The sequence below is a fragment of the Culex pipiens genome, chromosome 3 (genome assembly GCF_016801865.2).
Source record: "Culex pipiens pallens isolate TS chromosome 3, TS_CPP_V2, whole genome shotgun sequence".
Taxonomy (NCBI): domain Eukaryota; kingdom Metazoa; phylum Arthropoda; class Insecta; order Diptera; family Culicidae; genus Culex; species Culex pipiens.
Genome location: NC_068939.1, coordinates 6,215,178 through 6,240,728, shown reverse-complemented (window position 1 = coordinate 6,240,728; position 25,551 = coordinate 6,215,178). Strand labels below are relative to the sequence as shown.

At 34.6% G+C, this 25,551-nt stretch overlaps 1 protein-coding gene across 2 annotated transcripts in view; it reads right to left on the bottom strand.

Annotated features, from left to right (window-relative positions):
• LOC120430256 (uncharacterized) overlaps positions 1-23,894 on the bottom strand; it is a 332,478-nt gene extending 308,584 nt beyond the window's left edge. For both annotated transcript variants that reach the window (XM_052710891.1, XM_052710892.1), the window contains exon 1: positions 22,943-23,894. The gene's annotated coding sequence lies outside the window, so the exon portion shown is untranslated. The remainder of the gene's footprint in view (positions 1-22,942) is intronic.
• Between the last annotated feature and the right edge of the window lie 1,657 nt (positions 23,895-25,551).

The following is a 25,551-nucleotide window of genomic DNA, read 5'->3' as shown; positions in this document are numbered from 1 at the left end:
ATTTTTTCGATATCGATTTTTTTTATTGTCACCCTAATGTTGATGCATCATAATACGAACTGTTTTGGTAACAGCCCAATAGCGAAACTATTTAAACATGATATAGCTAATAGAGATGCAGAAAGTTTATTATCAAAAGGTTCATGATCAAACCATGACAAAATCTACAAAATATTGTTTATCTCTTTATACTGAAATAAAATATTTTATTATTTTTATGAGACCTGGAAAACTGTTGTCATATATTTATAAGTTTTTTATATCTTTCAAAAATAATACAAAATAGGCACAAAGGTTTTTCTTGAATCCTATTCCATAATTAGTCAATATATATTTATTTTTATTATTAGTAATAATTAATTTGGATCGGAATATTTTGGTGAAAACTGGTATCAAACCAAATAAATAAAAATTAATTCTTGGTGACCAAAAAATATAAGATTTTTTTTATTAAGCACCCTGACTGATTAAACATGACCTAATAAAAAAGTTTTTTTTTCAAAAATCCATTCTCGCTTGAATTTTTTTACCTATTTTTTCAAAAAATGTTGACTTATCTATACGACAGGTATGGGGGGCTCAAAGTTTTTGAATGGTGGGCCAAATTTGAAGATCACATCACATCGTCCATTTTTCTGGGTTTTCAATTTTTCGAGGAAAGGAAAAAATATTTATATTTTTGAAACAGTCATAAAATCTAAATTTGTTATTTTAATATTTGTTGTTTCAAGCTTAAAATCTTGAAATTGACTCAATACTATTAATTAGTAGTAAACTTCTTCTTAACCGAGGCGCAGTTTGTAGATGGCTTAAAAAAGCAAAAAAATATTTTTTGTTGTGCTTTGGATTTTAAAAGAACCACAATTTTTAAATCATTGAGTTTCAAAATAAAACAGTCTCATACATTTTGTTATGAAAAAAAAGAAGGATAAAGTCACTACCGCCAACTGATACTTGAGGAAAGATTTCAAAGTATGAGATATATTTTTTTCAAATTTAAAATCATTATAATAATATTTGAAATAACGTATATTTCCGGAATTGTAAATTTAATTTTTGTGAAATTTTCCCTAAGGCCGATGCAAATATTTAAAAAAAGTTTTTGTCCCTCGGCCCTGGCCGAGGTCAAGGGGGGGGGGGGCAAAAAAAATATAAAAATTTTAATAACAAGCCATAGTCTTCACATTTAAATTAAAAAAGTGTTTTAAAATGCATTTTACACTAGTTCAGTTGTTTTGCAATCATTAGTTTTAGATCTGAAAAAAACAAAAATTGTATCGAAAAAAAAAGATTTTGCATCGAAAATTTTCAAAAAATCTTAAGATTTTTTAATAAACCCAAACATGCTAAAATGATTTTAAACGCAGGAGAATGTATTTTAATTTGATTTCAGTTGGTTGCACTTTTTTTTTTTTTTTACTTGCACTTGAACTTTCATTGAAATTTTGAAGTTTATTGTAAAAAATTTTTTTTTGCCCTTTGATTTTTCGGGCCAATTTTGAAGGGGGGGGGGGGGGGGTGACAAAAACTTTTAAAAATATTTGTACCAGCCTAATAGCCAATCTAATGCTCAATATATGTCGAATAAAATTTTTAATATTATACAATTCTTACCTCTTACTAAGTATCAAACTTTTCATCTTTTTTCAAAACCAAATCCTAAATTTCTATGCCAAAATCTTTATTTTTTAGGTTTCGGAAAAACCGTCAGGAAATATTTAAAAAAATAACAGGATTCAGGAATTTCCGGTTTTGGAAAAGTCCTAGGAATTCTCGGAATTTGACCAAGAATTGGTTATTTTTGGACATCCTTTAAATAGTTATTTTGTGGAATTGTTACAATTCAATTCGTGGAAAATTTAAGTCTGCTGCAACAAAAAATTGACACGGTTCATGTTTTACCATTCAAGTTCTATCAGAGTTATGCTATTATCTGTAAAGCAATGAAGCAACTAAATTCTTGTAAAATCAAGGTACATTTATTCAGTCATCTCTTTTCGAGAAAAAATAGAATCTTTTCAAAATGTATTTTTTGAATTTTTTAAACTTTTCTGATCAATGTACACAGTATTTTTTTAATTATGAATTTAAAAAAGTTTTTTTTATTAAATCAAATAATAAATAATTTCATAAAATCTTGGAATGGGGTAAATTGGTTTTTTTTGCTCATAACTCGCAAGTTGAACTTTTCAGAATTCAAATTGAACTGTAATAAACTTTTCGGTTTTCGGTGAAAAAATCATCCATTTTGTCACTCAGGAAGGACAAAAGAACAAAAAAAAGTTCAACAGCGTATTTAATTCATGTAAACAAAAAAATAAACGTCAGTATACCTTTGCCAAATTTGCTTTACAAAATATGTCAAATTTCTCGCCCATTTCCAGCAAAAGGTCCGATCCGGCAGAGGTTGCGTTTTCCCGCGTCGCATCGCATCACACGCAACACGCAGCGCGTTACGATGCATAAATTTTCAATTAAGTATGCAAATTTGATCGCCCTGGGGGTGTCCCACGTTTCATTATTCCTTCCAGCCTTTTGCCGGCGCACCCGTTGCGTTGCAGTTTCATACCTCTTACTTGCTGTGTGTGTGATTCCAGCATAAATTAACATTTTTTTGGGAATTTTTCGCTTGCTACCTGAACCTGAAAATGAAACGTCTGCCAAAATCAACAAGAAGATTTCGTGATGATGATGGGTGTGCGCGGATTTTTTTTGAGAATTTTTCTGCTAAATTATCTTGTTTCTGCCACCACATCAGACCACGTCGTGCTAACTTAGGCTGAGATGAATTTATCGACATTCCTCGCGAGCACAGTTCCAGGAACAAGCGAATCGATCGTGTGTTGCACCTTAAGCCGCCTCTAATTAATACTTGCCCGGATCGATTGCTCGCGAGGTTTGCCCCGGGGCGACTGATTTTTTTCCCAAGACTCAACGCTGCTCTCTTGCATTAATTCTCATTTCATCTCAATCACCTGCACATTCCTCGTGGAGCAGGTTTTCCCCCCTCTAATAATGCAAACACATCGATTGCTACAACAGCACTGAACAAAAAAGAGCCCTCTACTTAAAAGCAAATTCCGCGGAACCCACATTGCCATGGCTAAGCTAAGCCCACGACTTCAACTCCGAGCTCGCGCTCGCAGCCTAGGAAAATACGAATAAATCTTGCCGCAGTCGGTCGTCTTGGTTAATAAGCCCACGACTCACCGCGGTGCTTGAGACTTTGCTAGAACCTCGCTCCAACGCAGACACTTTGTGTGTTTGTGACATTTCTAACGACTATCCGGCTGCGACCTTCAAGCTTCGTTCCGCCAATGCCGGTGTTCTTGCGCCGCGCAGGGAGGGGGTAGTTTGCCAACTGCTGAGCGTCGACCCAGCTGAAGCGGGGAGGACGCAACAATTGACGAACTTCTCCGCGTCTTGAAGTTCTACGCGTTCGCGCAACTACAATTAAAAGAGCAAGTCGCGGCTTAGAACTAATCGAAGTTTGATGAAGTGGGAGTTTCCGCGAGGTTCCACTCCGATGGGGACAGAATCTGCCTACCGTTGTTGTGGCGGTTGAAGAACGAGTTTCAACGTTCTGGGTCGAAAAGTGTGGTACGGACAGATGTTCTACGGTTGTTTCGACGAGGCGTCTTGCGTTGGATGGCGGATTTCAGCTACCACTGACGTCAACTTTGCTGTTTTTAGCAGTGCTCTGGAAAATAATGAGAGCAACATGTGTGTAGGTGCTAATCTACGATGGGCCAAAAATGGATTCTAGACACAATGAGAAATAATATAGAGTCAAAAATCAATCGTCGTTAGCTGAAACTTCGTAAGCCTTGAATAATCGACTTAGACAATGTTCAGCAACGACCTGTTACTCGTCTCGTACAAATTATACCGTTCAAAAGTGCTACACGATGGGAAATCCGTTTAGCACCTTCCAGCTACATCGCGATATCTGAACACCTGAACTCCGCACGATGATCTGCGTGAGAAGTTAGACGGTTCGGGTTGGCATTCATAAGCGATTAGCGGTACAACCACCAACATACCATCCCAACAACCAATTCAATCTCTCGTCTACCTGTCGAACAACAATAACTGCTCCGAACACTTGCAGTTGCTGTTGTACCCCACCAGCCAGCAGCCATTACTTTAGTGCTGTTGTTTTAACCTCCGTTCGATAATTTATGCATGACACGATTTTGACTCTTTACGACCATCAGACTGCTCATGCCACAAGGCATTTATGTATTTTTGTCTAGCGTGAGTGAATTGTTTCTAGACCTCGGACTGCTCGGACTCGCACCACCACCACTTGGACAAGTTTTCGGGGGCCCACGGGGTGTGGAGTGGTGCTTCCGCACTCAAGGCCGGCGGAGACCACCACTCACTACGACGGGACGGGACTTTTAGAAGTGCTCGAAAGGAACGTTCGGGCTTTTTTTCTCGAGATCAATGGCCCTTCACAAAACTGTACTGGATGGCCCCGAGTGGCTTGTACCTGGGGGTGCTTCATCGGTGCCCATCGGCGGACATGTGAAGTCAATTATGGACAATTTTAGGCCTGGTGAAGTACTTAGTGGGTTCGAGTTGGTGCTGCTTGTGTTGGGCATTCGAAACGAGTGACATCAAACAGTTACAAACATCTTGAACATGATTTTTGCTTTGAGGGTCGCTGGGAACATAAGTTGCATTAGAAATCTGTTGATGGAGCTCAAAAATGCGATTAGGATCAGGTTTACGTGACTAGTTTAGTAACAGACTAATTAAATCTTTTGAAAAAAAAAACAATTGAAATCTCTTTTTCTGACAAATAATGGAAAAAATCAGCTTCATCCACCAAAATAAACACTTGTTTAAAAATTTGTTTTCTCCATTTTTTTTAAGAACGGTTATGAATCAACAAAATTTAATCATCCAAGAATATATTTAAAAAAAATACCAAAAAATGCATAGCAAATAATCATAGTCATCCCAGTTAAGATGGTATGATGAACTCAAAATCATTTTATAAATTTTCTTAGATTTTCTTTAATTTTTAGTACATTTGACAATACTTTGAAAATTATTGAAAACAATTTTTTTACTAGGCTCAGTCTTTTAAGGGCCTTTCCTATGACCAAGGATGCCAAATGCACAGATTTGTCTGGGTTTCACAAACTTTTGAGCTTGTTTGTTTCTGAAATTTTTTGAGCTGCACAGACTTAAAAAAAAACTTTTTTAAATTATTGACCGAAACTTGTTCCTTTAGTCTTCAAAAGCTTATAAACAAAATTTCTGATGGATTTCTATGACTTTTAATTGATATATTGTAATATTAGACAAATGTGCAGACATATACAGACTGTTTTACAGACATTTTAAAAAACCATGTAGCATCCATGCCTATGACCAAAGAAGCAATTAACTGTTTTGGTAGCTGTCTATTAGAGTTACAGAAAATGAATTTTGAGGACACCCCTGGCTCGATTCCTTAGGCAAAATACAGGATCTGTGCAAATTTTGATCCAATTCCAATGATTTTCAAAATTTCAAAAACGTCCATACAAAAATGGTACGTAAACATTCGAAAATCTGTATATTTTGGAAGAATTTTCTAATCGATTAAGTGTCTACAGCAAAGTTGTAGATATTATGAGTACCATGAAAAATAAGTAAACGAAAAAAATTTTTTTACAAAAAATCATTTTTTACACAAAAACAACAAATCTCCAAAATCCAACTGCAGGCTTCTTGGGAGGGCGTCGGTATTGACTAATAAAGAAGGGATCTTCAGAGTTTAAACAGTGAACGATGGTTGACTCCGACTGATCATTTTTGATTTATTGTTTAACTTCAGCTGCTCTGTCAATAACGGAGTAACAGCGCATTGGTAGCCAACCATGCTCATGCTAAAAAAACAATTCTCCAAAATCTATATTTTTTAATTTATTATGTTATTTTTATTTTAGGAAATAAAAATCCGCAACTTTTGTCTGCCAAGTTACCATTTTTTCAAAATAAAATTATTGTTGGAGAGAATATAAATTTCACTCAAATTTTTAAACTGAATTTAGATTTAAATGTAAATCACATTTGCAATCAAAAAGAACGGTATTGAAATTCTGAAAAAGTGCGTCGTTTTCGAAATATTGCCTCTAAAAGTTTTAATTTTAACTTAAAAATTCAGTTATTGGATATTTTAGAACGGTGATTTGTGATTTCACAAATTTTCGAAAATTTCCTATTTATTTGTCAAAGAAAAATCGAATAAAAGGAAAATAAACAAAAAACTTGAAGTTTTCTAAGACACACCCAAACATGCATTTGTGAAATTTTCTGATCTCTTCGAAAAAAATATGTTGAAAATTTTGGAATCGAGACTTCGATTTCAGAAGCGCAAAATTTTCATAATTATTCAGATATAAGACTACTACAAATTTCACGAGTTTTCAAAAATATAAATAAGATCCATTTTAGGTTCAAGTGTAGAATCTTTTCGTTATATTCATGATTTTTGAAACAAGTGAATGCAAGACATCTTTAGGCCTTTCTCACAAAAAAGGTTATAAAATCACTCGTTTAATTAACCTCTTAAATAAGCCTCCAAGATAACAATCGACTCAGAAGCAACTGAGCAAATGCCTGTAGGGTTGTATTTAGACATGCTTTTTCACTCGATTTTTTTCAGAACTGCCTGAACGGATTTGCCATCAAACGGGCTTTGGCCATCACTCGGTTTTTCAATAAAAATATTTTAAAAAGTTGTATAATTAGGTCTAAAAAATAAATAAACAAGACTTTTTCAAAAATTAGCTCATTTTGATTGAAAAAATCAAAAATATTTGGACAGGTTACAATATTGATCATTAAATATTGGACCAATAGTTTGGAGATATCGGTACATTCATTTTCATTGATTTGAAATCTTTGTGAGGCTGTATCTCAGTTTCAAATTTCAAGAGAGAAAATTAAAGGACATTTTCTCAGTTTTTTGTAAATATTTTTCGGAGGTGCTTTTCTTTCAAGAATTATTATTTATTCTCAAGAAATCTTGAAAATAGACAGTCTATGTATTTTTTAGAAACGATGTACATTACTTTTTTTATAAACATTTAGGATTTCGAGACTTCAGAACACTGATTTTTTTTTAAAATAATACAGGGAATACAAGATAAGTGAAAATCAAAAAAGAGATAATGTTTTTACTGTTTTAATGTTTCAAAATAGAAAATTTCATAAAAACTGCATGCTCTACTAATTTGCTTAAAAAATCACACTCGTTCCAAACACTTAATTTTATGTCATAAGCCCTCAGAACAGCAAATCCCGTTGACTCGTCTTCGAAAGAAACTGTAATTTTTACGTAAATCTGCTAATTTATGCAACCAAAGCCCACGTGGCGTGACGCCATCGTTAGTCACTTTGGTGGTGTCTTCACGCCACTCACTGACTGGAAACCCAGTCTCTGCCCAGTTAATAAATAACGTTTTTAGCATCGCACTTTTCCTCTCTTTTTCCCGGGCGGCGCGGCGTTGACGTAGAGATGATCATCGTATGGAAAACGGATGAGTTAAGCCCACACAACAATCCACACACACGCGTACATGGGTGGTGGTGATATAATTAAAAGCGTTTTCCTGGGGTGGAACTTGCATCTATAAGGCATCAAGCGATGGTGACGAATAACGGAAACAAAAAAAGTTAAGCCACTTGAAGTTTGAACAAGAGTTCGAAGTTTGGCAGAAGAGGGAGAGGGCCCGAGCAAGTGTTTAAGGTTAATTATATGTTGTCTCTCCATCAGGTTGCACAGACTGCTCACATTGTTGCCATCGTCGTCAAGTGGAGGAGAGTGGTTTGATGGCAAATTTTTGTGAACCTTCTTGCTGTCCCATGATGGTAGTGCTACTGCTGGTTGTCGGATGCCGGAGGGGCACTCTAAAAGAGAGGTATTTAGCAGCAGCGTTAGTAGCAAAAAATATGACTCGAGGGCGCTATTTTTTCTGCAGCTTTGGCACCCAGCTGTGAGCCCTGGAGCAGATTGAGCAGTGATAAATAGTGCGTTCCGCTAACCGTTTCAGGTGGCAACCAGGGGATTGATGGCTAACATTGCGAAGACATGTTACCGAAATATTTAAAATATTAAAAAAATACTCAGATAAATCATAAGAATTCAATCGGAATTATTTATAAAATAATTAAAACATTTTTTGAATTAATATGGTTGGAATACAGAAGAAAATTATTACAGGAAAAAACCAAATTATTACATGAAAAAAACAAATTATTGATTATAATTATAATTATGTATAGGATTCAAACACTTCACCGTTTTGATAAAAAAAATGCTTCGTATAAAAGTGAGCTGAAAATTTTCAATATTCAAATTCAGACCAATTTTAGGCATGTTTACAAAAGCGCTGAATATGTTTGCCACGAAATCTCGTGAAATGCAAGAATTTTCTGGAACCAGTACACAGATGAAACAAATGATTCAAGTTTAAATTTGATGAATTTTCAAGTTAATATCGTGATTCTGACTTTCTTCTTTACTATTGAATTGAAATCTAATTTTTGAAAGGAACAAAATCATCAAAATAGAATTGTTACAACATTTAACAAGAAATGAATAGTAATACCTGATTGTAGTAAAAAAAATCCAATTAAAATACAAAAATATGTAAGTTAGAAACATAATTTTTTATGAAAACAAAATTAGTACAATCGATTGTAAACATCATATTTGTTTTTTTCTTTTAGCTTTTTTTAGTTTCAAATTAAATTTGGCTTAACTAAGCTTTTCTAAATTTTTAGTATCGTAATCACAGATTGAAATAACCAAAAAAAGGTTAAGTGAAAATGTTTTGCTTCACTTTTAATTCAATTCAATTCATTTTATTTACCGAAATAATAGTTTTACATCTTGTGTGTTTGGCTGGTTCATAGGGATTTGGTGTTCCTTGCCACTATTTCTTTTTAATTAATCGCTTGATAACAGAAGGTTCTTTAAATGCAATTAAACAAATATTAGGGAAAATTTTGCCAAAAAACCTTGTGCGATCAAAGCTTGGGGTTCCTTAAAACTAATAACTTCAAATTTAAAATATGCCCAAAATTTGATATTTAGTCATTTTATTTTTATTTATTTTTTTCAAGAAACTTTAGATGTGTAGTCATGCATTTTCGTGCTTTTTCATCAATTTTAGCTTGATTAAAAAAATGAATATAAGTGATACATCCAATTACAGTTCGACAATGAGTTTTACTCGCAATTTTTTTTCGTAAAAAGTCATTTTTCGAAAATTTATTAGGGTGTTTAACACCTAAACCTAAAAAGGGGGATTTTCAATACGAATTTTCCATTTTTTCGAGCTTGGGAGTTTATATGTTAATGCGCTAAGTAAGTACAGTACAATAACAATTTAACTATCATAGAATTCAAAAAGATAGTTAAGAATTAAAACTCGAATTACTCAAGATCATTTGACTTAAGCTTTAAAATATTATTTTAATCCCAAAAATCAGCCTTTTACTTGAAACTAAAATATTCCGATTTTTTCCGTAACCTCATGAAATTCCCACGAAGATTGATGATTTGACTGTCCTTGTGAAAACTTAAAAATTTCAGCCTGAAAAATCACATAGCTTTGGAAGCTTAATAAAAAATTCAAATTAAAAAATTAAGTGTAAAAATCTTTCCGGTTATTTACCATAAGATTCTATAGGTTATTTTTAATTCCGGTTAATTCCGATTCTATTCCGGTTATTTACCATAAGATTCTATAGGTTATTTTTAAATTTTTAAACTCCGTAAAATTTCCATGTAATGTTGTGTTTCTGGATAGTGGTCCCTGTGAGAATTGCATTTTGTTAAGCGTGAAAAGTCACTAAGCCTAGTTTTAAATTACAACATAGGCTATAGCATATAGCCCATACAAGGTTCCATATAATTTTGGCATAGGTCCATAAAAACTAAATAATAATATTTGAAAATCTGAAACTGAGGGCATTGCTGAAGAATATTTAATAAAAAAAATACTCGGATTTTTTTTTACGTTTTTTAAGTATACTTTTGATGCCAAACATATTTTTAGAATTCTAATTTTTTGAAATTTTGAATCTATTTGTAATTTGATAAGGGACAAAAATTGAAAGAAATTTGCAATAGGAAAGAAGGAGAAAATGGGATTTTTTCTCCAAACGCATTTATCCAATAATTATGATCCATTTTTGTATGGAAAATCAGGATTTTAATCAGGACTATTGTCATTAGGCTGGTACACATATTTTTAAAAGTTTTTGTCATCAAGTTTTTGTCAAGTTTTGGGGCCCCCCATTCAAAATCGACCCGAAAAATCAAGAGGCAAAAAAATATATTTTCAAAATTCAAGTGCGACCAACAGAAATCAATTTAAAGCGCATTCCCCTGTATATAGAATCATGGGTTTACACTAAAATCTTTTGAATGTTTGAATTTTTTGGTGCACATTACCGTAAAAAGTTTTTTTTCGCTAAATTTTTTTGTTTTCGTCAAATCTTAAAATTTTATAATCTGATGATTACAAAACAACTCAGACAACCAATATAAAATGCTTTTGATACCACTTTTTTTTTCATTCAAATGGTGAGACTATTTCTTGTTATTTCGACATCGGCCTTATTTTCAAATGACAAATGGATAAATATTTCAAAATTAAGTAAAATACTGCCAAAATATTTTTAAAATGTAGAATCCTGTGAAGTGAACTATTTCAAAATTTAAGGATTGCTTGTTTCCACAAACCCGACCAACCTCATGAATAAACGAACCATCAAAATTTTGGTTTTAATCATTCACTCGGGGGGAGTTCCCTGATCACGCTCTGATTAATTACTAATTTCCGCGACGCAGACTCGGGGAGTGTCTGTGATTATGATCCAAATCACGAAAGAAAGACGACGCTAGAGATCACGACCAGGAGGAAGCACCACTTAAAACATATTTAGGTTATGTTTATGCGGGATCATTTTCTCGTCCGGCCCCTTTGCGTCGAGAGATCGTGTGAGGTTGCTCGCTACCACCAACCAAAGTGAGGGCAATTTATGGATGCTTTTAGTTGATAACTCTGCCAATCCAATCGCGGTTCGGTATAAATCACTGCGCTCACTCCACTATCGTGTGCCCTCAATCGGTGCGTAATTTACGAAATTTTTATTTTCAGTTCGAAGAGGCAGCGAAACCAGCCCAACGAGTTTCCAGTTTTCACCTCCGTGTTGTGTGATTGAATCATCTCTCTGGTTCTGGAGTGAGAGCATCATCATCGCAGCAGCGGCGCTGGCAAATGACATCACTTGGTCAATTTTGTGGGAACCATCATCGGTGCGGTGCACTGCATCGCTGCCGCTGTGTTAATGGCCATTTTCAGGACAGTGTTCCATTCCGGTTTGGCCAATATAAGTGCACGGTGTGACAAACTTCGAAACGGTCACTCAAGTCATCTGCTTGAAATGTTATTCAAAGCTAACCCACCGTGCGACAGGCACTGGTTTATGTGTTTGTTTACCGCAGAAACACTCCCAACATATCAGCTCTCGGCGTTTTTTTTTTTTAACCGTGGAGTTCAACCGAACTCAACGCAGAGAAAAAAAAACCGCGACTTCTTTTCGCGCGACCACCATCATCATTATTATTACGACCATGAGATATCCACGAGAAAAAAAAGTGTCGGTTATTGTTTGTGCCTGGGTCCGCTACTGGTCTCACACCAGGTGAATGCAGCAGCAGCAGCATAACGAACTCGAGCCCGTTGACGACGAAGATCCTTCACCACCAGGATGACCTACCAATTGGACATCTCGTCAATGGACACGAACGGACCGACGACCTGGTGACGGTTGTTGGTTGTGCTCATTACCATTACGAGAATTGAAAGATTGTGTGCCCAGAAAGAAGAGGGGCTCTTTTGTGTGTGGCTCTTTGAGGTCAACCAAAAAAATGAGTTGAGCATGATTCATTCTGGGTTTTCCAGTGGCAATATTTCAGTAGCTTTCATTTTTGACCCTTGATGCCTTAGCATGTATTTTGAAATACAGCTTCAACTTATAGTTATTTTTCTGTTTTTATTAAATCACTGGCACTGGTTAACAAATTATTTGACCAATCAGATAAAAAAGAACGGATTGGCGTAACAAGAGCTCATAGCTCCGTAAATTTACCAAATTAAAAACTCCTTGAGTTACATATTCAAAGTTACTCCAATACAATTTGGTTTGAGAAATATGATCTGAATGTTCACAGTGAACGCGTTAGAAGTTTTAACTAGACTAGTTTTTTTACTAGAAACTTATTGACATCCAAAGCATGTTAAAATTTCTCAGGGTCTCATAGTTTCACATTTAAAAATGCATTTTATAAATTTTATGGATGACTGAATCCCACTTTTTTGCAAGGCATCATTTGCGCCAGAGCGATGGTGCGAATTTGGTACCGGAGATTTTTTGAACAATTGTAATTTTTGGAATAACTACAAAATATTGTCAAACAAGTTTCCAAAAAAAAAAAGTTAGCTGCAAATTCAAATTTGCATTCAAAAATGACTTCAAATACTTTAAGAAGGAAAAGCGACCCTGCAAGAAATATTTTCGAAGAGCTGATTTTTTTTACTTTGTTGATCAGAATGATGGTTGCTGAAAAACAGCCTCTTAAAAATCTTTTTTTTTAGAGGATTGGTTTTTTTTGTCTGACACATAGCGTCTTCAAGTTTAAATTCAGTAAAAATGATTTTAAAAAATCGAATTATAATATTCAAGAATAACTTTTTGAAAGGGTTTTAAACACAAACATCAAAAAATTTAAAGTGTTTCAGAATCGGGATGATCTCAGCTATTCTTTGCAACTTTAATTAGATGAAAATTTCCTCAAAAATGCGTAATTTTCCTGTATTTTTTAAATGCAATTTTTTCTCAAAAAAAAAATCAAGATCATTGTTTTTTGCAAAATGGGTATCAAATGATCGCGATTCTTTCATACATTTACGTAATAATATTTTTTTATTACTCAAAATTTTCACAATAAAGCACTCAAAATTTAAGTTTAAACAATATGGGTATTAAATGATCGGGATTTTTTTTTATACATTTCGAAAATAATAACACATTTTTTTGAAAATACTAAAAATCTACAAAAACTGCGTATTTTCGAAAAAATACTAAAAATTTCAGTCTTTTACAATATGGGTATCAAATGATCGAGATTTTTCATACATTTCGAAAATAATAACACATTTTTTTGAAAATACTCAAAATTTTCACAAAACTACGTATTTTCGAAAAAAATTCTCAAAATTTCAGTTTTTTATAATATCAAATGATCGGGATTTTTTCATAAATTTCGAAAATAATAACACAAATTTTTATAAAACTACTCAGAAAAAATCTCAGAATTTCAATATTTTACAAAATGGGTATCAAGTGATCGGGATTTTTCATAAAGTTCGGTAATAACACATTTTTTTGAAAATACTAAATCTTTTTCACAAAACAACATATTTTTGAAAAAAAATTCTCAAATTCTCGGTCAGTTCAGTTCAAAACTGAAATTTTGAGTATTTTTACGTTGTTTTATGAAAAATATGAGTATTTTCATGAATTTGTTTAACAACATTCGAAATATACGAAAAAAAACCGATCATTTGATACTCATATTGAAAAAAAAACGAAATTTTCAGTGTTTTTTTTTTCGAAAATACGTTGTTTTATGAAAAAAATAGTATGTTAAAAAGTTTGTTTTAATATTTTCGAAATGTATGAAAAATCTCGAGCATTTCATACCCATATTGTAAAAACTGAATGTAAAGTATTTTTTCTGAAATTTTTAGCTTTGTAAAAAAAATTGTGCTTTTAAAAATTTGTGTTATGACTATAGAAATGCATAAAAAATCCCCATCATTTGATTTCATGCTGTAAAAACGTAAATTTGGAGTACTTTTTCGAAATTACGTAGTTTTGTGAAAAATTGCAGTATTTTCAGAAATTTGTTTTACCATTATCGAAATAAACGAAATAATCACGAGCAGTTGACACTTGTAAAAAAACTGATATTTGAGGTATTTTTTAAAAAAATACGTAGTTTTATGATTTTTTTAAATTTTCAAAAATATATTTAAATGTTTTCGAAATGTATGAAAAAATCCCGATCATTTGATACCAATTTTGAGTATTTTTTTTCAAAAATACGTAGTTTTGTGAAAAATTTGAATATTTCCAAAAAAATGTTTTATAACTTTAGAAATGTATGAAAAAATCTCTATCATGTGATACCTATATTGTAAAAAACTGAAATTTTGAGTAATTTCCGAAAATACGGAGATTTGTAAAAAATCCGACAGTTATTTGATTTTTTTGTTTCTATAAAACAAAGCGAATTTTCATTATTTCTCAGTAAATAGCATTTATAGGATGTACATTTTAACAAACTAAAGCATTTTTGATGTTGATTATTCATAAATTGGATGAATGTTGATCGAACAACGGCTTTACTTACAAATGGCGCTCAGGACTTTTTGAAAACTATCCCTGCTGGATTGAAGAACAAAATCGCTTATTTCTCATGATTCCCTGCATCAATCCTAATGAAACTGGTTGCAAAAGACGAGAAAAAATTTTTGCTTTAAAATAATGAACATCATTTTTTGGGCGCGCAAAAATTTGTGACCTTTTTCTTTAAAAAAAACATGTTTTGGAACACGAAAAAATGAGTTTCCCCGTTTATATCAATGAAATAAACAGTTATATAGTTGATAACAGATGTGTTAACGTATATTCAACAATTTTTATTGATTTTTGACAGACTGTCTTGCCAAATACTCCAAATTACTATCTTTTTCTAAATTTACAGTTTTCTCATAGAAAAATCAAACAAATATTGGAAAGTTGTACACCAAATTGTTGGAAATAATTTTTCTCATTCGAATCCGGCATAAGTTTTATAAAAATGTTGATTGTGAAGGAAAAAACACATTTTTTCCAAAAAATCATAGGTTTACGCTATTTGTTCATAGGTGGCGACATGTGTCTTTTAGCTTTGCTGCAAATTCTCTATTCCCAAAAACCAAACACCTTGATTGACCTTCAGGAGCGTTCTTTTATTACGTAACGCAGGGGTGGAGTTGGGTCAAAAACCTTTTTTTACGTTACGTAATAAAAGAATGCTCCATTAGATGTACCATGTGTTAATACAGTTCAATGTCAATCAACAATTTCACTAACTAACTGTCAAATGAAGTGCACCGTTTGCACCAAGCATGCAAGCAGCCACAATGTCACATTCAACAATAAAACAGCTGATATCAAGTCTCTCGTAAACAATAGCCTTCCATAAACGTCACCACATCGTCACGTCAGAATGACACCAACGCCTCACTCAAACCGCGTTCGCGTTTGATCACTCTGTCATGCCGCCTTCAAAAGAGTTACAACCGAACTTACCGCAGCTTCCCAAAGTCGTCGACTCACGGAAGCGCTTTTGTAGGTGGACGTGTGTGTGAATTGGTGTATGTGTGTGCGCACCCGGCCAATAACATTCATCTGTTTATAACCTCACTTTCCAGGTGTGTAGGAGTATGACGGCGGCGGTGACATTGAAACTCGCGTTGACGTGCGACGCACGGCCAACTTGGATGACAGAGCGCACCAGCACCAGTGCCAGCCGTTCAGGCAGTGGTTTTGTGTATTATGCAAATGACAACCTCGTTGTTTAGAGAGGCGCACACATTAATATAATGGGCGCGGGGCTGCTGCCGATGACAACATGTCATTAGGGACCGCTCAAACGGGGTGACGTCACCATTGGAGATGCGCAATATAACGCTGTTTAACGAAAGTACACGCTAAACAACATTTAGGGTAACGGAAAATGCGATCGATCTTGCTCGAACTTCCCGGAGAAACTTGAGTGTACACATTGTATGAATAAACAAATTGTTCATTTCTCAAGTTGAGCCAAGGAAGGATAATTGAAAAACTTTAACGAGAAGCACGTCGTCACCCGGAGGGGGTTTGGTTGGATGGGGTTGCTATCGAGTTTCAATTACAGACTGGAAGAAAAAAAAATAGAATAAGAAGCAAATCGAAGCTCGTCGTCTTCGGGTATTGCACGCTTCAGTGACAATCAGCGAGATTGTTTGCGCGCGCGAAGAGTTCGATTATGGCTCGTCGGAGTTAACCTTCAAGTTCAGTCGGTGGTAGGTACTTCATTTTTATTCCCCACCCGATATCCAATTGAAGAAACATTTTTCGAGCAGGGCAGGATAAGCAGCTGAGGTAGGCGAAAAGGAAGAAGGTTCCGCTTCACGGTTGGTGGAGGCAGTCAACTCAGGGTTGAATAAATTTATTCAGCAAATTGGATGATTTGATGGACGCGCCGGAATCCAGATTGACGTTCTGATTAGCAGCAGCAGCAGGCTCGGTGGAAATGTGATCCGACCAGGGTATCATTTACTGGACGTGTAATTATGATGGCGTTTAATCACGAACTTTTGTTATGATCGGAGATATCAAGATCGTGAAGTGAATCAATGATGATGAAATTGATGCTGATAGTTTATGGTTAATCCAGATAAGATAAACTGAAGGTTGTTTCCCCTATTCATGAAGCGTAGTTTCAACTTAATTTCGATTTTATTATACTCAGCACATTCAACTAACCTCGCAAAGAATAGAAATGAACTTTCGTGAAGTCTTTTATTTTAAAAATAAACAAATAAAGAAAAAAAATACATCCAGTCAATGTCTAATTATATCAAAAATTATAACTTTTTTTTGTTTTGTGCAAGATAATGGCAACATTATGGCAACATGATGGCAACAAACTAAACTACTTTACCGACATTTTTTGGAACCAAATTTTGTTTCTGCAATGTCGTTGCAACTAGAATGAATACAAACAGCGAAATGTTGTCAACATACCATTTCGTGCACTTTTTCTGTCCCCAGAAGTCTTGTAACAATGTTGCGATAGCTTATTTTGACTGTTACGAAATAGTTGCAAACAAGAATACGCAACAAGAACTGTTGCTTGGGAAAATATCAAAACAATGTGCAAAAATACACTGAAATAAAAGAAAAGTACCAAATTCCTAAATTCTAGGAATTTTGGCTCCTTTCCTTATTTAGTAATTGGGTTTTTTGGATTACTTAATAAGAAAAGGAGGCAATATTCCTAGAATTTAGGCATTCGGTACTATTTTTTAACTTCAGTGTATGGCTTCAAATGACAAAATATAAAATATTTATTTCGAAAAAAAACATAAAAAATGTGTCATTGGGAACAATTGGAATTATAATCTTTTAAAAATATATAAAATTAAGTAGACAATATTTCAAGAGCTAGGCATTTTGCAAATCTGTACACTTAAATTTGAACTGTTTTCTTTATTAAGTCAAATTTGTGCTGATATTTGCCCATCATAAATAGAAAACCCGGTTTGTTCACAACGAAATCAGGATTTCAGATTTAAAAAAAATGGAAAATCGGGACAAAATATGAAAATTTCCGGGATTTGAATTCGATTCTCCACGCTCCATACAAAAAAGATTTTTGTGTATGGACAATTGTCCACGAAGGGGGGGGAGGGGGGTGTGAGATTACCAAAAATGTGTCCACGTGGTTTATGGATGGTCCCATACATTCAAAAACATATTTCTAACGAATTATTGAAGACTGGTTTCAAAGAAAGCTAACACTCCAAGAAATTTATCAGGTACCATACGGATATCTTTGGTTGAAATTTGTTGTCCCTTTTCAGATTCAGTCCCGATTCATTCCAGTTGACTGTAAGTATTTGAAATAAAATACCGGTATCTGGACCGATTCAAGGCCGCTACTTAAGATATGGTTTTGTGCCTAAGGCTGTTACAAATTGTATTATAAGTTTTTGTCTTTCAGCACAAGGAATTCAGAAATACTTAAGTTTTATGATTTATTTTTTTTTCAAAATTTGAAAAATACACTAAAAAAAACGATCTTTTCTGTATTATAATTGGTTTACAAATGATTTAAAATTTTTTGTGTCAATTTTCATTTTTGGCTATGATTATTTTATTTTTTTTAATAATTTTCTTGGGCAGGGAGAAATTGAATAAAATTGGCATTGGCCATATAACGTGATTTATAAAAATATTTAGGTTCTAAGCTTAACAAATGAATTTAGAAAAGCCAAGATTTTTGTTACACACATTCTAGTACCTTCAAATCTACTTGAACTACCAACATATTTTTTTATTCGTCCCCTAAAGGGACCATCCATAAACCACGTGGACACTTTTTTTAGGAATCTGTTTATTCAAATTTATGTCGTATGCCGAAGTCGAAAAGGAAAGGCGGCACGAAAAAATCGAAAATTTGATTTTACAGGTACCAAATTTCACTAAAAACATTCACAAAACATTGTTTCAGGGATTGTCCACGCTCTATACAAAAAAGATTTGTTTTGTATGGAAATTGTCCACGAGGGGAGGAGGGGGAGGGCGGTCTGAAATTTTAAAAAAGCATCCCTTTGGTTTGTGGATGGTCCCTAAAACTCTTTTATGATTTGAAAAATATATTATTTGATATACTACTTCAAGTTAAATTCCACTCCCATTCAAATACTTACATTCTTGATTCACCTCAATCTGGTATTTTTTTGAAATGGACCTAATGTAACTTTTTTTTATGTTAGCATATTTCAGTGAACTTTTTATGAGTAATTTAACAGATTATAGCTGAAAATTTTGTGCATGACATCGTTTAACTCAACTTATCGTTAATCTTGAAGTAGGCTTCAAGCTAGCTCAATTGCTGGAATATCAATATTGATTTTATAAATAATTCATAACCGTAAATCGCCCCCTCGTTAACCCACGAAACCAATTCCGCATCCACGACCTTCCGTGACCATCGCACCAATCCAAAAACTTCACGGAAGTGCCAACGCCGTGGCCACTTCCAACCGGTGTCAATGTCAACGCGTCATCCTGCTTTCGAGGAAACTGCTCACAGCTGTGCGCGCGCGCCCGCCACCCTCTTAAAATTCTCTCTATTTGGGCAAAATACACTAAACGTGTGTAGCGCCCGCTTCCAAGTCCAAGTCCAACCGCACTCTCACTGCTGATGATCCGTTGGCTGTGTTCTGACGGTGCAAAAAATACAACCTCACTTTGCCACCCCATATAAGTGCAAAAGACCTTTAAATTCCAGCCAATTATTCATCCCACGTGGCCTCCAGCGCCGTTCGTCGTCGGCGAGATCGTAGAGAATCACGCGTCGACGCCAAGTCAAGCCGACGTAGATTGTTTTCGATTTCGTTCACGACGGTCTGGAGTTGTTTTTACCGCAATTTTAGGACTTGCCAGGACAAGGACTCCCGGTGCCCGATGGCACCACAGTTCGTAACCGCAAATCCCAGCAAAAATCTGAGCAGACTTGCACAGTTCAAGGAATCGAGTGACCTCTCCAGCGTCGTCGGGTTCGTCGCTGAGAGACTTGCTCACCTCGACTAGCTGCTGCCTGCAACTGTCCAAAAATGGTCCGCCGCAACTGATTCGTGCGTTGGCCGTCGAACATTGCCTGGCTGGCACGCTGGAAACTGGTTTCCCGCTTCGGTGATCTTTCCATGATCTCGTGTGGGACTTTAGAACTGTCGCAACTGTTGTTGACGTTATTGTGGCCGGCTTGCGCCTGAAAGGTGATATAATAAGGCTAATTTTTTTTTCGTTGGTTCGTTTTCGGCGCGCAGACAAGTTTATTTTTTCGGTCCCGGGGGTGATTGCGACATGAAAAGGTTTCTCATTTCTTGGAAACGGTTTTGGGGCTTGCGGTGAACACCGGGTAAGCCGGAACATTGTGTGCGCCGAATTTGTGCCGGTGTCATTGATGAATTGAAGACCGGTAAGTTATAAGGTGATCGAACGAACGTAGGACGATGACGGCGACAACGTTGCATGTGGGGATGGATGGGCTTAAATCTTTCGAGTATCGTGTGTGTTTGTGTGGTGGGGCAATGTAGTCCCCAAGATTGATGGGTTCGATTCTCGGCGATTGCGTTGAGCAACTTTCAATTTATTGTGTAATTGAGGGTAATCGGATTCGAAATACGTGGCGTATAATCGGATTCGAAATACGTGGCATGGAAATATGATGTAGAGCGAATACATAAAATGATTTTGATCGTGATCGTGATCGTGTTATATGCCACATCTTGTGGTCTATATAGATCATAAAAACTCTTTCTCTTCATATTGAACAAAGTTCAATGCATAGTCATGCTGCCGCATTTTTTTTTAAATGAAACGTAGTGTGACACGTGGAAGGGGTTACCTGCTGTTTACTCTTTTTATTGGCACTTGTGTCTCCACAAATTAAAATATTTTCAAAGTTTTTAAACTAAAAGTATCACAAACTGCTCCATTCAATTTAACAGTAATTTTATTTCCACATGACTTTGCGTACCTTCCAACCCCCGAAAATCCAAAAATTTAAACACAAAACACAAAACACAAAAAAAAATTAAAAGTGCCTTATTTGAATGAAAATTATGTTAAACAATTTACTGCTAAATGCGTAAAATGAGCATTTGCTTTATATACAACTTAATTTGAAATCAGTAGAATTTACATTTAAAGAAATACCATAGGCAATTTATAATTCCATGCATTTCAACCTTTCCAGATCGACAAGAATCAAACAAATTAAAGTTCAAGTCCAAGGCAAATTTCATTTAACCCTTTGAAAACAATCCTAAAATCTCCGCCAACTCACACAGCAGTTGCCCCGACCCCTCTTTGATTTGCGTGAAACTTTGTTTTAAGGGGTAACTTTTGTCCCTGATCGCGAATCCAAGGTCCGTTTTTTGATATCTCGTGATGGAGGGGCGGTACGGCCTCTTCCATTTTTGAACATGCGAAAAAAGAGGTTCTTTTCAATAATTTACAGCCTGAAACGGTGATGAGATAGAAATTTCGGAAAAGGGACTTTTATGTAAAATTAGACGCCCGATTTGATGGCGTCAGAATTCCGAAAAAACGTATTTTCATCGAAAAAAACACTGAAAAAGTTTTAAAAATTCTCCCATTTTTCGTTACTCGACTGTAAATTTTTTTGGAACATGTCATTTTATGGGAAATTTAATGTTCTTTTCGAATCCACATTTGCTTATAAACATCACGAGTTATTGCGATTTTACGAAAAAAAAGTTTTGAAAATGTTGGTCGTCGTTGATCAGGGCCGTTCATGGTCACCCGCGACAGACACGGACGACGAAACAAAGAGAAACGCAAAAAGTAACTTTTTCAAAACATTTTTTTGTAAAATCACAATAACTCGTGATGTTTATAAGCAAACCCCTTGTGTTTATATATCATAATTTTTGTAATAGTCTGCTTTACAATTTTGTAGAACATTGCTACACTCTAAAAAATAACCCTGCAAAGCTAGAAAAAACACGAAATTTTAAAATGAAGTTTTTTGTTCTAAATGAAAAAATGACCCTTCTGGGTCAATGTAGATTCGAAAAGTTTATTAAATTTCCCATAAAATGACATGTTCCAAAAATTTTTACAGTCGAGTAACGGAAAATGGGAGAATTTTTAAAACTTTTTCAGTGTTTTTTTCGATGAAAAATACGTTTTTTCGAAATTCTGATAACGCCATCAAATCGGGCGTCTAATTTTACATAAAAGTCCCTTTGACAACAAATTTCTATCTCATCACCGTTTCAGGCTGCAAATTATTGAAAAACACCTATTTTTTCACATGTTCAAAAATGGAAGGGGTCGCCCCTCCGTCACGAGATATCAAAAAATGGACCTCGGATTCGTGATCAGGGACAAAAGTTACCCCTTAGGACAAAGTTTCACGCAAATCGAAGAGGGGTCGGGGCAACTTTTCCCGATTTCGTGTGAGTTGGTAGAGAATTACCCAATTGCTAAAAATATAAATTTCCTCGGAAAAAAACTCGTGACTCTTTGAGAACACATTGTACAACAATTATTTTCACCTTTTTATTCGAAAGACATCCGTAAGGCTCTATGGAAAATTAGATTTATAAGACATTAAACAATAAAAAAAACACATATTTACATGATTCAATTGAAATTTTAAAGGGTTTTAATATTGGCATGTACTGTATATTTATTTAAAGAACTTTATGATGCAAATTGATTATTTTTTTCTAAATTGATGGCAATTTGAATATTATTTACATATTTATCAGCCCACCATCTACTATGACTGAGAGACAAAAACCTCAAAAGCAGAAAAAAAAACGTTAATGGGACCTTTTTAACAAAACTCCAGAAATTTAATTTTTAAGAGCCTTACACACCACAATAATTATTAAGCTAAGTGCTGTTGTTACAATTTTTATTCCAACCAAAAGCTAAAATTTAAAAAATCTCTTAAATCAATGTATAATAAATCATAAATAACCAAATTAAAAATGTCATTGTAATCTCCTCGTTTCATCGCAGTGAAACTTTTACGCCCAAATTTAACAGTCTGAAACGAGCAATATAAAATATGCATTAAAAGCTGCCCAACATCTCAATTCAAAGTTCCGCCGTCCAATTGACAAGTGATCACGATTAAAAGCCCCCGCCAACCGCGCCGACCGACTCTTCCTAAGCTGCACGGCAATGCATCATAAAACCGTCAAAATTAAACCATCAGCCACATAAAATTACGCGGATCTCGACCATGTGCAGCACGCCGCCGTGTCACACTTTCCCTAATCCTACATTCGCTCCACATTTTCCACAACGCTCACAAAATTAAATCCAACCCCGAAAAAAAGAGGCAAACCAACATCGCGATCTGCGCGATAAAGCTGTTGATTAATTTTCATACAATTTTATTGCACGACCCAATTTGCACTGGCAATTACAAATTGGTTTCCATTTTTCACACGTGTCCCATATATTTTTGGCTTTTTAAAGGTAAAAGTAATTCACCTACCTTTTTCCGTCAATTTCTTGTCGTTTTTCCGACTTATCCGAAACGACTGCACGATAAATCAAAACTGCACACACACAAACACGCTGACTTTGACAGATTCGCCAAAATTTTCACCACTTTTTTTTTTTCTTTGAGTGCACACGTATGTCACACAAGAGCTGCAGCCCGAATCGGTCGTTATTATTTATGTAAGATTTTTTTCTTCTTTAACTTTTTACTTTATTTTTGCTTCTCTCCTAAAAGGCTTCGCACTGTCTGGCCTTTGCGGTTGGGATATTTATTTTCGTTATCTTTGCTCACTTTTTGACTCTTTTGACGATCGAAACGATCAACCTTTCGCCGGCTTAATTTTTGTTGATTTCTTCGTATGACCGGTTTGATCCGCACTATTTTTAGCGTGTGTTGCGTAATATCTGAAAAATTCACGTCAACTTCTCGTTCGAACAGTTTCAACTCGAGAAACACTTCCTAGAACAGTGACTCACAAACACTTGTCAGATTCTTTTTTTTTTCCTTAAAAAATGTCGGCACTTGAAACATCAATCGATCGAACAAGATCGAACAGCGTATTAAAAGCAACAATCAAACAGCACTTGCGACGATAGAAATAACAATCACACTCACAAATTCCAATCAAACTGCGCACAAGTGTTAGAACAACACTAGCGGAAAAGAAAGAAAGAAACACAACCGTAAACACTTGTTCAATTAGCAACGTGCGCCACACAAACACTAGCCCTCTCGCAGCGAAGAGAGACTTCAACGCGCCCGTTCGCCAACACCAGCGACGAACCCGAATGTGCACCTTACACTGTTGTGTGCGAAAACTGCGCAATTTGACACACTGCGACAACGTGAAAAAAGCACGCCGCAACCGGGCTCGGCACGTAAACGATCGTAGGTTCCCCCGCTCGCCGAACGAACCACTCGCGATCAAGTCTCGGAGAGAACTGAACACGATGGGTTGTGTTGTGGAGTTCGCGCCATGCGACGAGAATGTAAACAGAAAGGCGCCGACGACGACGATCAGGTCAGGTGTGTTGTGGAGTTGGAACGAGATGCCGGTTTCTGGATGTGTTGGTGGAATGGGGCTCGATCGGTGTTGTAGAAGCTTTTGGAACGGTGTAAAGGGGGAGCTTTTTGGGAGCTTGGAGTGATCGTGAGAAATAGGTTCGTTTCCAACCGGAGCACGGAATCTCTGAATTATTTTTTACAGTTTCGTTAAATTAAACTATTTGATTTTCTCGAATTGAACTTCTCATGTTTAAAATTTTGCCTTCCTCACCATACTGAGGAAAGGCTATAAAATCACTCGAAAAATTAACTTCTTAATTTGACTTTGTAGACCCACTTTCACGTATACCTATCGTAAATCTTTGAAAAATTGTAACAATCTAAAAAATGGACAAAAATATTTATTTTTTGATACCATATGCATTTTTATAATTCTTGAGTGAAAAAAATTGTTACGCTCATAAAAAAATTATCTGAATTTTTATTTCCACATTAAACACGAAACAAAATAATTTCACTCAATAAACTTTTCTTTATTCTCAATTTGAGATATGTTTTAAATGACAAAAAAATGCCATCTTTATCTTTATTATATTATCTTATATAAAATTTGAAATCGAAAATTACTTTGAAATATATTTGCAAGGCTTAATTTGCAATCGGTGCATAATATCGAAATTTCAAAAGAGAAGTTTTCAGTTGTGTTATCTAATCTCATCTAATCTTATCTAATCTTATCTAATCTTATCTAATCTTATCTAATCTTATCTTATCTTATCTTATCTTATATAATCTTATCTAATCTTATCTAATCTTATCTAATCTTATCTAATCTTATCTAATCTTATCTAATCTTATCTAATCTTATCTAATCTTATCTAATCTTATCTAATCTTATCTAATCTTATCTAATCTTATCTAATCTTATATAATCTTATCTAATCTTATCTAATCTTATCTAATCTTATCTAATATTATCTAATCTTATCTAATCTTATCTAATCTTATCTAATCTTATCTAATCTTATCTAATCTTATCTAATCTTATCTAATCTTATCTAATCTTATCTAATCTTATCTAATCTTATCTAATCTTATCTAATCTTATCTAATCTTATCTAATCTTATCTAATCTTATCTAATCTTATCTAATCTTATCTAATCTTATCTAATCTTATCTAATCTTATCTAATCTAATCTAATCTAATCTTATCTACACAGCAAAAAATTGTGTAAATTTGGAAGGTGTAATTTTGGAAGGTTGAATATTACCTCTTTTATGATGTAATTTTACCTCAATTTAGACTGAAAAAGCGACATTACAACAGAAAAGTGGTAAAATTACACATTTTCAGAGGTAAAATTACACATTTTTTCTGACATAAAAGATGTACCCCTTTCCAGATGTAATATTACCATGATTTTTTTTTCTGTGTAATATTTTCTAATCTCTTCTAATATTTTCTTATCTCTTCAAATATTTTCTTATCTTCTCATATCTCGAATTTGATTTAATCATATGTAATAATATCTAATCATTCCTAATCGAATAGAGATTTATTCTTATATCTTAGAATTTTTAATTTTTAATCCTC